Source organism: Camponotus vicinus, unplaced genomic scaffold (genome assembly GCF_025532165.1).
Source record: "Camponotus vicinus isolate PSW18456_S1 unplaced genomic scaffold, iyCamVici1.0 SCAF_9, whole genome shotgun sequence".
NCBI lineage: Eukaryota > Metazoa > Arthropoda > Insecta > Hymenoptera > Formicidae > Camponotus > Camponotus vicinus.
In genome coordinates, this window is record NW_028141981.1 from 1,589,915 (window position 1) to 1,602,973 (window position 13,059).

At 40.3% G+C, this 13,059-nt stretch overlaps 2 long non-coding RNA genes across 3 annotated transcripts in view; one reads left to right on the forward strand and one right to left on the reverse strand.

Moving 5' to 3' along the window:
- LOC145977532 (uncharacterized) overlaps positions 1-13,059 on the reverse strand; it is a 223,344-nt gene that overhangs the window by 7,439 nt on the left and 202,846 nt on the right. The gene's annotated exons all lie outside the window — the stretch shown is intronic.
- Positions 6,269-9,344, forward strand: LOC145977533 (uncharacterized). The gene is made up of 3 exons (XR_014440541.1): positions 6,269-6,583; positions 7,731-7,920; positions 8,018-9,344. It is a non-coding gene; the product is annotated as an uncharacterized LOC145977533 (long non-coding RNA).

Consider the following 13,059-nt stretch of genomic DNA (forward strand, 5'->3'; position numbering starts at 1 on the left):
TTAATGCGCGGAAACGCAAGCGTTAAATGAAGAGATGTGGAATAAATTATTGTCAATAAGTACCGGGCGCGCAGTTTGCCTCTCCCACGCGAACACCTGGTACGGTTTATGTATATGACCGAAGGGTGTATTGCATCAAGCCGTTTCATCATCCCGCACGGCTTTTCGCCTTCACGCTCGCAACAATGAACCGATTCCGTAGATTTCCCGTGCGCATTCGCGTCAAACATCCTCGCCTATTTCCGTCGTCCGTTTCCGTCAACCTGCTTTCGTCGCGAATATATTTCGCCGCGCGATTGCGACACTGGCGGATTGCCAAGGTCTGAGTCTGAATGCAACTGCCGATATTACGCTCGCGACGCTTTTATAGATAAACTCGATGAAGAAGGAAAATAGAGAGATACATTTTTCATTTTGCACAAAACAGAAAAGAAGAATTTAAAATAAATTTTCCGCGGTGATTTTTATAATTGAATTTAATTGAAAGAATATCCTCATCATTCGTATTTTTTTCGTTAATTAATAAAACGAAAAAATCACAAGAAATAAATCTTCGAGAGAAGAATCTCGAGATTACCTGCAATCATACGATGCGTGACGTCAGGATCGGCCACGTGTCGAAGATGGAAGGAGATGTCGAAAGGATCCTGTACGACTGGTACTTCCAGAAAGAGCTAATTTCAGGATATAAATATAAAGGGATACTTCTTCAGAAATAGCTACATACATCTAACGATGCGATAATAAAACGAAACTGACACGCGTTATACATAAACAGGTCTTTCACTGATATGAAAAATAATCAAACATCACATGTGAAACGAGTCAGCTGTGCTCGGTGTACTATCATTGGTCTGACCGTGTTATGTTATGTAATATGAACCCAAGTGACACACTTATTAGATTTCCGCCTGTAAAAATATACATTACGAGTTATTTAGATTTCCTCTCACGATACAAATTTCGAATCGTTCACTATTTTAGAATTGATGTAAACCGCATCTCGGTTTGCATCACGTAAATATGATTATTATTATTATATAGATATATTCTTCTCTCGCTTTCCAAGACGCTAAAAATTCAACAAGCGATTACTGCAATAATTTAGTCGAAAGAGCCGCAAATATATACACGCGTCACCATCAGAAATTATCGCCATTAAGCTAGTGCGTAATTGTCGGTGTTGCACATGTACAACGCACACTAAGAGATCACGTAACGATACGCATCCCATAATAGACAGCAACGCATATTGTGCTCGGATATCTACATAATGCTAGATTCACATAGATTTACATCATTATCAGGATTTCTTCACTCTTGTTTCTCCATCCTAATTTTCACACAATAATTATATCAATAAAGTATACAATATGATATGAAGCTTTTTCAGATCGAATTAATTAGACATTCATTGACATATAGATTAGATTGTTATTCTAGCGGACGAGTAGAATTTCGTCGATGAATTTTCGAGAGTTCGTCGACTCTCCTCAAAGATGTTTACATCGAGAAAGTGTTGTAGTATTCGAGGGCAAGCCGCGAGACGCGATGTGGAACCGGCTTAAGCCTCTCTTCGTGACGATGCTCGCGGTCGAGCAGTGCGCCTCGTGACGTCAGCGGTGACCACGTGCTGAACAAGAGGGAGAGTCGGAGAGTAGAGGAGCCTCTCCATGTGCCTCTCTCGTATCGTATGGAGCGTGGCCCGGGGATCAAGGACGGTTTTACTCGCGAGAAGCGGAGCCGCGTGTCCCTGCATCTCGTCGTGATGCAGCGGCGAGGAGAAGAGAGGAGAGGAGGTTCGTGCAGGGGGCAAGAGTGGCTTGAGGGACGGAAAGGCAGCGGGCGAAGGCGGGAAGGGGGGTTGGGGAGGGAGAAGCGAGGTGAGGGCAACGACGGAGGGAAAGAAAGACTGCAGCGCGAAGGAGAGAGGGGCGGCTCGAGTTATAATGCTCCGCTCGTCCACTGTCCCGAGGAGGTGAGGAAGAAGGCGAGAGAGAGGAACTCGGGGATAGAGCAGGAGAAACGGAGAATATACTGTCCACTTGCTCGCTCAAACCTCTCTCTTTCTCTGTCTTATACGAGTCTGCTGCTCCGCAATTCCCTCCGCTCCCTTCGTCCTCGTTGCACTCTGCGAAGAGATAAAGAGAGAGAGACGGAGAAGGGGAAGGGGCAGCAAAAAGAAGAGGTCAGAAGGGAAGAGAGGGCGGTGGGGGAGGTGAGGGAAGGGACTGAGGGTAGGAAAACGTGTCCCAACCTGCACGATCCGGTACAATCTCTGCCAATAATTCTGACCATAACAAAACTGAAGACAACTCGAGAAGATTTTTCAGTGTGATCTAAAATGACAGAAAATTTTTAAGAAAAAAATCTTTGTAATTTTAAAAAGAAGAGAATTAAAAAAATAATAAATTTCTCTGTTACTTACATAAATAATTGCGCGAATTGGCTTTCATTGCTTACTTTATTTCTTCTTTAAAAATAAAAGTTTAATTTCTTATAGTATACGCAGAATTTGCGTATAAATTCATATTAAATTAAAGATTTGGAATATGTATGTAGATAAATAATGAATCATTAAAATTAGTATTTTTTTTCTCATATTATTTCTATTCTGTAATTTTATGTTCTATATTTTTAGTGTATCCGTTTATTTCACTAACTCGTTCAATTTCAATTAATATTTTAAAATATAAAAGCATTCCATATTTAAATACACTAGCTTTCGAAAGAAGGGTCCACAGGCAAGTCTATAAATATTATATCCTAATCCGTTCGGCCGCTAAATATTGCCGCATCTGAATATGCGATCGTGTGATTATGCAAAGATTTGCGAGCGAAATTATGTAAAAAAATCTTGCCGCGCCGCGGTGCAACGATTGCGTACGATTCGGCGCCGAATCGTCGAGGGACGCGAGGGACGTGGGGGAGAGGATGTCTTTTTTTTGTCGTCGTGAGGGGAACGGAGAGTGAGGGAGGAAGTTAGGAAAACGTGTCCGAGCTTGCACGACCGTGTACAGTCGCGTCAACGAGTTTCGACGACAACACGCTAAAGGAGATGCGATTTAATGAGACGATCTTTCAAACTCGGAGCATCGGTACCGATGTCGATCCCGATATATTGAGCGAGATAATGACATTTTTCTCGATGCGAGAAAATATTTCTCGAGAACAAATACCCTGTTGCTTCTCTCGAGGACGCCTCGCGAGCAAACAGGTCCAATGTTGCGACTTTTACGTACGCCAGCGACTATACCGGTTTTAAATTATCATAAACCTTTAACCCCCGCGCGGACTAAATTATTTTTGCATTCTGATTCAAAGCAGCTTATAATAACCGTTCTTTTCGATATTGAATATTCCGTTTATTTTTACATATTTCGTACATCTACTGCATATATTGAAACCTAGTGCTCTAGGAACGCGCGATAGTTTCGAAATTCGCTTGAAAAATCACGTCAAACCGGTACCACGGAAAAAATATGTTATTAATAAAGATTACACGTGTCGCTCTGTAAATCTTTACATAATACGTGCATAAAAGTCGGATATATAAACCTACAGTGCGCCCGCTAGTTAGCTGGTGATAACTATCGTGACAGATATCGCATTAAAGTAAGCGCTGCGCACATCCGTTAGATCGTTATCAGACGTAAAATCGAGCCGCGCGCTCGTTTTTGCTTTTACCGCATAAATTCATGTATACGGGGATTGCTCGTGCGCGGAGAGTCCCAATGATAGGTTGCATTCGCGTATTTCTCGCATTATCGCGCGGGAAAAATTCGGACTTGCTCTCGAGCGAACGAAGGAGATGATTGCGCTGACCTTGAAGGCTTCGCGTCAGTGCGCAGCCATAACTGAATCGCGTTATTGCGATACTTTCATAGTGCAACCGCCACGACGTGACAATAAACTAACGGCCAGTCCGATGCCGTGCTGTTCATCGCATTATCTCTTGCCTGTTGTATCTCTCTTTTTGCTCCCTTCTTCTCTCTCTCTCTCTCCCTTGACATTATTCACGACGCGACATAACTCCCGCCGCGGTGTAACACGTCGGAATAACGGTACTTTCTTATATTATGGTGTCTTTAGATTATCTGTATTTACTTATAATATTTATACTCCTTTTTGCATCTTTTTGCCTAAGGTCGATTGCAATCATCAAAGCTATTACTTTCGTCGTCAAAAGTTTTAAGAAGAATAAACAGTCCATAAGTGCATAATTGAATTTTTGATATGTATTTTTTTATTAGATTATATTGGCTACGTAAAGAAAAGAATTTTTTTATTAATTTAATATCTACATCTGTATCTCATAAATATTGAAATAAACTAAGGGATACGTTTGTTCTTTATATTTGTAATAGGATACGTTGATGCAATGCTTGTATAGCACATGTTGAACACAAATAATGGTATATTTCGAGAAGGGACGAAGAAAGTTGTCGTTTCGAAGATGCGCATCCTTTAGCCGGAGCTAATAAAACGCATCGTCTCGGATAAAGTAAAGTTTACTTACACGTCATGCTCACAAGGCCAGCAAAAGTAACAGGAGCTCGCCGGTGTACATAAAGGAAGGTAAAAAAGAGGGAAACTATGAAATAATTTTTCTCTCTTCTTCGTTCTCTGTCTGAAATCTCCATTGTTCTCTTTGAAACGATCAAGCCCGTGGCACTTCCTCCTTTCGCCTCCGACAAATATCTCGCTGAAAAGCCACTATCGAGTTCGTAATTTTACAGCGGCACGTAGTCGTAAAATTCGCCGAATGTAAATGTTTACGATGGTGTATTCGTCATGAAAAACACATCGTGATACTCTTTGTACCATTTTTGTGTCAGAATATCGTGCGCATGAATATTCAACGGAGTTTGTTAGACTCGAGCACCCTTGTCCAAAGGGTAATTTATAGCGACGAATTATATCTCACGAATCTTAATGAATCAATACTGGAATCTGATAAAACTCGCTGAAGAAACTCGTCGTTCGTCGAAATAAAACGTCGTTTGAAATCGATCGAAACGACAAGACGATAGCGAGCTAATAATTTATCGCAATTATTCGCATGAATCGAGACTTAGTATCGCGTTATAGCGTGATAAACTGAAGTTGTACCCGCACTATCGTAGGTATTCAATTTCCAGAGAGATGCAGAGATGTTGGAGCAACCGCTTTGAACTCGTAAAATGCGCATACACGACAATCGCGACGATTCGACGACCAAGATCGCAAGTGTAATGCTCGCATAAAGTCCTGTTCATTTCTCCGGTGGCAGATAAGGCCTTGAGGAAGGTCAGTGTACAAACTGGACAGCGAGAGGAATGAGAGCGACCGGTTGGGATAGAATGAGAGCAAGAAAGACAAAAAGAAAGAGAGAGAGAAAAAAGAAGAGTCTGAAGAGCTCGCGGCGGAAAAGGGGAGATGAAGCGAGATTCGCGATTGCAATTGGGCTATTCCCGCCGGGTCGGATGGAAAATACGGAATGCGCCATTTCGCGGGATATCAAAACCACCGTCGTCGTATCGTTTCGCGCTCGTCGCCTTCCGGAGACTTTCTCGAGCGCGACGTGGTTGTCCTAGGATAAGAAGACGGTGTTCAGGACCTACCACTACGTGTAAGCGCTGTCGCGTCGACGCGACGAAAGAAAAGGAGAGGGACGGAGAAAACGAGCAACCGTACGAGACCTTTAGCATTACCAAGTCAAATACGGCGAACGTTGCCCGCCGCCGGAAAAATGGCGAGGGAGTCAAGGAACCTCGCGGCAAACAACTCGGTTGCTCGCCCGCATCCCGTAAGCCCCCGTAGGTGCTTTCCCCGGCGGCAACTGAGGCGTCACGGACGCGCGCTTCAATTTACAGGAACGACGTCGCGGGTATATTCCTGGCACCTGGTTCAGTCGGACGCTTCCTTAGGGAGAGACACGGATTGAATTCTTTCCCGAGTTGAACTTTGGTAATATTGAACTTTTCTAGCGAAACCTGGATCTAGCGTCGCTAACATTCGACAAAGTTTCCCGAAAATCACATACAAGCGTCAGACTTGAAATGTATGAATCTTCGCGGAGATGATGCTACTTCAGCTCGCGTAATATCATTTTATTGGAAAAAAGATATACTAACGTAACGCATACACCGAAGGCTCAAGGATACGAAAGCTATATCTTTTATCCGAATCATTGGCTGCGATTGCGTTGCACATACGAGCGCGCGCGCACGACGGCAAAGAGATGGTGGGAGGGAAATCTTGCGTCAGAGATCGCCGATGGAGCTGTTGGCATTTTGCACCGCGCACCGTGTTGTGTGTGCTCGAAAGTTTATCGTCCTACACTTGGATCGCCGTTACTCGCATAGCCATGCTGCGATCATAGTCGCGATGTAAGAGAGAGGAATGGGAGGAGATGAAAGAAGAAATTGTCGTACGATTTTCATGACTCGGTAAAACGCGGCTCTTTGCAGCACGTTTCGCAAGTCCTGGACGAGTCCCGGAGATGAAGGCTGGCGAGATTGAACGGTGTCGCTTCGATAATAATCGATCGACGATTATCCCGACGACCCGTACCGCTAATTAAGATTTTGATCGTCAATAAGTAAGTTGTTTTAATCAGCATTCGATACGCTGTAATATAAGCATCTCGTTAAGCACGTCGTAACAAAGTCATTACTGAACTTAGTATCAACAATGATATCACAATTTACTCAAAATGAAGGTCTATCGGATGTTTAAGTCAACATGATTGCTCAATGTTTACAATCATGTTTCACTGATAATTTATAATTGATTAATGTATATATATAATATATAGTTAATAATAGATGTTCTATTTTTAATGCTGAATTAAAATGCGACAAATGTCATCATTCTCCAATATAAATTATATCACTGTAATATGTTATATAACACACCATTCTATATAATATTAATTCTATAATATTAATATGATATTAATTCTATATAATATTAATTCTATGTAATATTAACTATTCTCCTCTCGTGCCTTTGGCATTGAATTAATTCGCGATTCAGCGTTGACGCATACCAAGATCATGCACGATGATCGGTGTCAGGTCAGTGTTACGACGTTAAATGGATTACGTGCTCGTGACGTCTCGTAATCAGCCTCTCCTCGATGTTACATCTATTATCGTTGTATCGGTCGTATTAGCCCAATTCCGTTCGGCTGGAGGAGTCGAAACGATGGCGGAGCCATCGGCTTCCGTGATGCAATCGATCGCTCCGCGCTGTTCCTGACCTGCCTTTGTCTTGTTACTTTTTTTTCTTTTCTTTTTTTATCCCCCACCTGGTCGAGTCGATCAGGCGATCGCCAAGCTCGATGGCTAAGAGCCAACCGAGAGTAGTAACCGCGATCCGAGCATAGGCTGGCTGCCTCATAACGACGGACAACCGGTAGGTTGTAAAGCCCTCTCCTCCCCCGTTGTAACTCCCGCAGGATAAAAATCCTGGCACACGCTCTCCTCGAGGTATATCGTCACTGGTGGTGGCAGCTTGATGGTGGGGCGGAAAGACCGACCATATCTCGACTTGCGACACCCTTCGCGGGAGAGACCAGCGCGTTTTCCGCTCCTTGGCCTTAATTAACATCTGACATGAGTCCACTGTACCGGCCGCCCCGTCCGCCCCGCTGATCTCCCGTGCTTTAACTTTCAACGTATACTTCTGCTTCTTTTTTTTTCTCCTCTTCCTCGCCTTCTAATGCCGTTTAATTGCTTCCCCAGCTGTTGATAGGTGGCTGAAAGAAGTGCTGACCGATGGCTACGCTTGCTTAACCCTGAATGTCGTTTTACCAGGTGCAGAAGAGAACGATAATATCTCGCGGCTATTTAATTCCCCGTGAAAATTCATGGAACTGATATTGCGACTCGCGCGAACAATTCTTCGAACACTTTATGTGCCTCTTATTACAGGGTAATAATATAATTGATACTCTGCTCGATTTCCGGAGTCATAAGTAAAGTTTATTCGTGAAGAACGAAGAATCAAGATTTATCTTTACCTTTCACAGAATTGCCGTTCAGAGAAAATATCAAGAATAGTTATCAAAAGAACATTTACTTAATTAAGCTTAAAACATGCAACGTAAATAAGCAAAAACAAGGCAATAGTTATAAGCTATAAGTCACGTGATTCATAATCACGTGTTTCTTCAAGAAAGCAATTTGAGTGCTTAAAGTACAATTTAAAAGTCAAAATCAAGTCTAATTATTTTATATCATATATTATATCATATGATATTTGCATGAATAAATAACACATAAAAAAAGAAGAGAAAAAATCAGCTTCAGGTAGCACTTGAGAATGTCAAGATGCAAGATTGCATGCGGGATCGATAAATCAACCGGGTGATTGATCACAAGAGCGATCGCGCGGTTCAATTCCCAGCATAGGACAGCAGTGATTAGTAGATATGTTAATTAAGTATATATTCGCGCGACTGAATTATGTATGATTCGTCACTCGTATATTTGCGAGTAATCATCGACGAAATGAAATTCATTCTAGTTGCAATTAGAAATTAACACTGTTCGCTACCTAAAAGCGAACTATATATGATTTGTTCGATGACAATCTTGTATCAAAAAATTTCTTGGACGCGAAGGAGAAAATTCAAACACGACTTATTATAAAATTATATATATATATATATATTAATTAAATAACATATTTTAATATACAAAAAAAATTTCCCTTCAAATATGCTCTGATTAATAGCGATAATTTACCGTGCGATATTCGATTATGACAAACTAATCACCGATCATCCATCGTCAAATTTAATTGCACGCCGAGTAAATAACTGTATAGCGCGATATAAAATGTGCATAAAATGCATAATAAATAATTAAATTCCCGCACCCGAGCATTCGACGATATCCATCGGCGAGCTGTAGCCGTGAGAAGCGGAAATATATGCGAAGATGCATCGGTGGAAACGAAGGAAGAGTCGAGGCCGCGGAGGAACGCGAGCTGGCCGAATGCATAGAACAATGGTCTCCCGATGGAAATTAACGCAGAACCGACTCAACGCCGATTATACGCCGCGGTGTGCTCGGCTTGCATGAAGTCTCATTGTTCTGCAGCAGTGGCGAACGACGCAGCACATGCTCGTAGTAACCTTGGCCCCGATATTATTTGCTAATCTTCACACCACGCGATCTCGTGGCGAGCGATGAGCGCGCGTGGTTCCGCTAACGATAGCTTTGTTTATGAATAGCTTTTCATCAACGAGCGAGACAAAGATACGTTAACGTCGAAGAGTGAGCATTTTTTTACTTACATATTATATATATAATGATATTGTGGAAAAGAAGTATAAAAATCAATCATGCAGTTTTCAGAATATTAAATGATATTAAATACTATTTTATAATTATTACAAAATATTAAAAAATACTATTACTAATATTTAATATTAAATAATATATTATATTTTAATATTAAATAATATTATTTATATAATTATACAGAATATTAAATAATACTATTTATATAAATATTTAATAATAAAGCTATAAAAAATTGAATAATGTTTTTATACTTGGATATATGTAGATAATAGAGTTTTAAACACACTTGCATCATTATATTTGTTTTAATAATTTTTAAAAATTTTATAAATATCGTTTAATTATTGTATAGTATCGTGTATACATGAGATCAAAGAACGCTCCATTCTTAAGCAAGCGGTCAATTGACCTACTGCCAACCGCAGTCGTTTAAATTTCCTCTTATTGTTAGCGAGAAAGAACTTGATACGGTACTTCGAATTATTATCTCGGAAATAATTCGCGTTGCCTCGAACGAACGGCTCTCTCGCTTACCGATACCATAACGAATCGTGTGTGATCACATTATTATCAAAATATATACGCAGAGGTAGCGAAATTCAAATATAATAAAATGCAGTGTCCGATATTATCTGGAAGAAAATAACGATCACTGCTTTAAACTTGCAAAATTTACATCCTATCGTCCACTGTATAATACATTCTCGTTATCATCGCGCTTTGACACACATGCAACGATATATGTATGCGCGAGACGGTAATAAGGAGAAGGTGGCAAGGGGGAGGGGAATAGGCTCGGCGAGCGGGACCGGGGGAGGAAGAGGGAAAAGAGGGAGCTCCCCTTCGAGCAATTTTCTACCTTTGTTAGGCAAGCTGCGGACGACGGGCAGGGAGGGGAAGAAATCGCGCGGGAGGAGGTGATATAAACGAGGCCTGATGCAATTAGTTTTACGAGAGAGAGAAAGAGAGATCGGATGTATTATGGTATATAGGTGGCTACCGTGGCATTAAAGTGCCACTAAGGCAGACACGCTCGCGCTTTAGTGCCTCTGCGTACGTTACTGCCAACGAGTCGTAATCGGACGGTCGCGAGGAGATTTAGCTCAGGGCTAGGCGAAAGTATCGGCGTGGACGATCGTACAGATCTCCGCGGAGTAAGGGCTAAATTATGCGCGGTACACTGATTATCGTTAAGAAAAAACCGTAATTTAGTTTCTAGGCGGAATATCTAGGAGAAAGAGAGAAAGAGAACCGTTTATAAAATCGCACTTTTGGAATCAATCGTAAAATTATCCGAGGATCTGTGTGGATAATTTTCACACATATAATACAGTAATATGTATTTCGATTATTATTATCGCGCGAATCCGAGGTATCTCATTTGCTTCTGCTATAAAACGCTCAAGAGAATCATGATAATTTTTCCAAGAAAGCTAATTGTGAAGATTGAACGAAACTCGTTGTACGCACTTTGCAATATTGTGTAAGATAATTGTGGATATTCACTCTCACCCCGATTGCATATACGCGTAAGCATTGCGTATATTTCGCTGCGTAGTAGTAAGGGCTTGATTATACGGTCTGCTAATGATCATTAAGATTGCATTCAATTTCTTTTAGTTAACACGAGAAGCGTGTCATGTATAAAAGTAGTTCACAATCATTCGTGCGTTAAGCTCGCTATGTATAATTATTACAAATTGTAATATTTGACATTCTCTAAAAACAGCATGATTGATTTGTTCTTTTTTACAATATCGTTACATATCTTGTGAATAAATATTTATTCTCATTTCTTCTCGATTGCAGTATCTTTGTTTCGCTCGTATCTTGTTTCGAAGAGATAAAGAGCTATTTAGAAACGAAACTGATATGAGCTATAGTGTGTTTGTATGTGAATTTCAATATCTGATAAATATGATATGTAATACGGTGTTATTCGAGTTTCTAATATAATCTGATAAATATGACAGTATATATGCAATATATTATTGAGTAAATTATCAGTAATATCTTTAGACAATATCGAGTTTATATAATTTGTTGTTTTCATAAAAGAGCTAAATCTATGATTAATTTTATAATAATTGCTGAAAATATATATAGCTTTTGCGATATTTTTATAGCGACGTAATAGTGAATATAATAGACAATCGTCAAACTCTCTCACGAAGCGCATAATACTTAATACGAATTCGCGCACGTGTGCTAGAGTCTCTCGATGGGGAAACCGAAAGAGAGCAAATAATAAACCAATTTTGAGGTAATATGGAAGAAACTTGTTAAAGGTTCGTCGTTTCGTGCGCGTCATTAGATACGATTCGTGACTTTCGCAATGCGAGTAATAATTTTCCTCATTTTCCTGTTTGAAAGCGAATTTAGCAAGAAGGCTTTCCTTGATTGGTACCCGTGTTTTTAATTCGCTAATGACGACTCCTTAAATTTTTCGTCAGAATCATTCTTTAATCGACAGTTAATTTTATAAAAAGAATCAAGGCGCAAAGTTCCAAGTACATGCTTTTGTTGCAAGTAAATGTTAAAATATTTGATAAATCATTAAAAATTAAATATTTATAAATTATTAAAAATTAAAAATGCTAATATACATATTATTAAATAAAATGAGATTTTATGTAAAAAAATAGTTAAGTTCATTATTATTGAAATTTATTACGTTTTATCCGTTAGGACTTATGTAATGATTGTCACTATTATGCAAGACACGTATATATCTCTTTATTTTCCTTTTATCTAAAGTAAACCTTATGTAAGCTCATAGGCATAATGATTGATTAATAATCTATCGTATGATTAAATGCCTACATATGCATAGCAAACGCACAACCTGGGAAATAATGCATCGTGCGTAATCGATGATGTAATCGATCGTACAGTTGATTTTGACTAACAGCAATCTAACGTTATCCAACCGATACGAGGCTTACTCTACACATGTACATCGTACATGTAACACATACATGCAACACCTGCACCGCGATTGCTGCCGTCACGTCGAGCGGTTTGAAAAGGATGTCGTATGCAAAGCGAATCTTCCTTCCGATTCGACAAAGGCCACTCGAGGTATGTCTGCGCCCCGAGCTGCATTGTCTACCTGCGGTTTGCAATAATGACGACACGGCATACAGAGAGCTTCATTTCACGATGCCTTTGACCGACCCACCGCTGCGAGGAGACGCTCAGACTCCTTGTCTCGTCGAATGACAAATATGATTTTCGGAAAACTCGGTTCTAAGGTGTACAGTTATGTATTTGCCGGACGAACCGAATCGTCGCGCAGTCTGGACTCGCTTCGAATCCGTGAAAGTTAGAGTCTCATCAGAGGTTTCTCGGTCATTCGTATTGCGCGTTAAATCTTTCTCGTATGCGCTACGAGCGGAAATAATCTTTATTCACGGAAAGATAGATTCACTGGAAGGATAGATTGTTTGACGTGCGGCACGAATTTCTGCTTGTAGAGTAATTGAGGAGCTGTAAAGCGAAGCGCGAATAAAATATTCGATTATAATCAAACACTTTCTCCCCGAGATATGATGAGTTTTGCTACAACAACAATTGCTATCATACAAAGAAGACCGAATTTTAAATAGAATCTTCTAAGCTGATAATGCGTATGTATTTGCGATAGATGAAGTATCGTTTCCACACGAGCATTTCCGATGACAACATTGTTCGATAAGGAAAATAACCGCAAACGCGTAAGACAATGATATTATCAAAGATACTCGTTATCTGACAATCG